The sequence below is a fragment of the Lactuca virosa genome, chromosome 4, assembly GCF_052849685.1.
Source record: "Lactuca virosa cultivar CGN04683 chromosome 4, Lactuca_virosa_CGN04683_v6, whole genome shotgun sequence".
NCBI classification, from domain to species: domain Eukaryota; kingdom Viridiplantae; phylum Streptophyta; class Magnoliopsida; order Asterales; family Asteraceae; genus Lactuca; species Lactuca virosa.
The window spans coordinates 215,134,253-215,136,016 of NC_136429.1; positions in this window are offsets into that span (position 1 = coordinate 215,134,253).

Below are 1,764 nucleotides of genomic sequence, written 5' to 3' on the forward strand. Positions count from 1 at the left end.
GAGCTGACTTGGGAGCCGGAGTCGGAGATGCGGGAGCAGCATCCGGAGTTGTTCGCGGCATGAGACTTCGGGGGCGAAGTCTGGTTCTAGTGGGGGAGAATTGTAACACCCCGAAATGCAGGTATATCTCTTTAATCCTTCTTCTTTTCCAAGTTGTCCAAATTGGCCAAAATAGAAAATGGTGATAAGTGGGTACGATGGGCGTACTTAAGAGTACGTTGCGCGTACCCAAGGGCGTGCCTTTGACGCGGACTCAACCCAGTATGCGAGGCGTACCTTACTTTACGCTAAGCGTACTGGGCCCAGACTCAAAACCCTAAATGAGACATGAGCACTATAAAAGGGATGTTATGGCCTCCATCCCAGCCACCATTTCCAGAGAGTGAAACCCTAAGAGAGCCAAACCTTCGTTCTAAGCTTGTGAGTGTGTTTTGGGCTTAAAAGTATCATTGTGTGCTTGTGAAGAAAAAGAGAAAGCCATTGTGGAAGCTAGAGTTCGAGTGCAAGCTTTGGATCTGAGCTCTACAGAGGTTGGAGCACCACTTGGAGGTAAAAAGCTCAAAGCTTTCCTAGTCTTTTTGGATTTGTGCTTTATGGACCATTTCTAGGGTTTTTGTCCCAAAGGTGGAGACTTTATCAGTAAATGGTCTCCATAAGCCTAGATATGCCCCATTTCAGTGTATATTGTGTCATAGATCCATAAAAATCCAATCTTGGACGTGAAGATTACGTCATGCATGAGATAAGGGCTTAATGAGGAAAGAGGAAAGGTGTTTAGAGTGATTAGTTGTCACAACTAGCCTTTTTGGCTAGGAAATTCTGTCCGCAAGTACGCAAGTACTATTGTGAGACATGTACTAACACTTCTAAGTGTACAATTTGAGTTCTTAATGAGCCATGAAGTGTTAGAATGAAAACTCTCCAAGTATGTGAAACCTCTCCCAATTCTCTCTAAGAATGCGCAATCTCTCCAAGAATAGTAAATCTCTTCCAAATCTCTCCAAGAATAGTGAATCTCTCCCAAATCTCTCCAAGAATGCGAAATCTCTCCAAGAATAGTGAATCTCTCCAAGAATGCGAAATCTCTCCAAGAATAGTGAATCTCTCCCAAATCTCTACAAGAATAGTGAATCTCTCCCAAATCTCTCTTAGTATGCTAAATCTCTCCAAGAATAGTGAATCTTTCCCAAATCTCTCTCATATGCGAAATCTCTCCAAGTATGTGAAATCTCTCCCAAATCTCTCCAAGTATGTGAAAGCTCTCCCAAATCTCTCCACGGATCTCAAATCTCTCTCAAATCTCCCTAAATACCTTCCTTAGTCGAAAACAGCTCAAAACCGGAAGAGGAAACCCCAAAAGGACCCTCTTGGTCTGGACTCCTCTTGGTCCTGAACCTCTTGGCCGGAACCCTTTTGGTCCGGACTCCTCTTGGTCCTGAACCTCTTGGCCGGAACCCTCTTGGTCCGGAACCCTTCTGGTCCGGAACCTCTTAGTCCGGAATGTCTCCTAAGGAAGCCAAGAGGAAGCTCATCTCGGAAGCCTCTCATCCGGATAGGTTCGCAGCTCCGGAAGATTTCGCTTGAAGCAGCTTCGGAACCTCTAGCCGGATCTGCATCCTCGGTCCGGACTCACCAGATCTCGCACCCGACTCCGGAAGTGGGCAGTGACTTCGAAACTTGTACAGCACCTCCGGAACACTCATACTGGCCACTTCGGACCCTCACAGAACTGACTCTCCCCTCCGGAATTTGAACTGTAGCTCC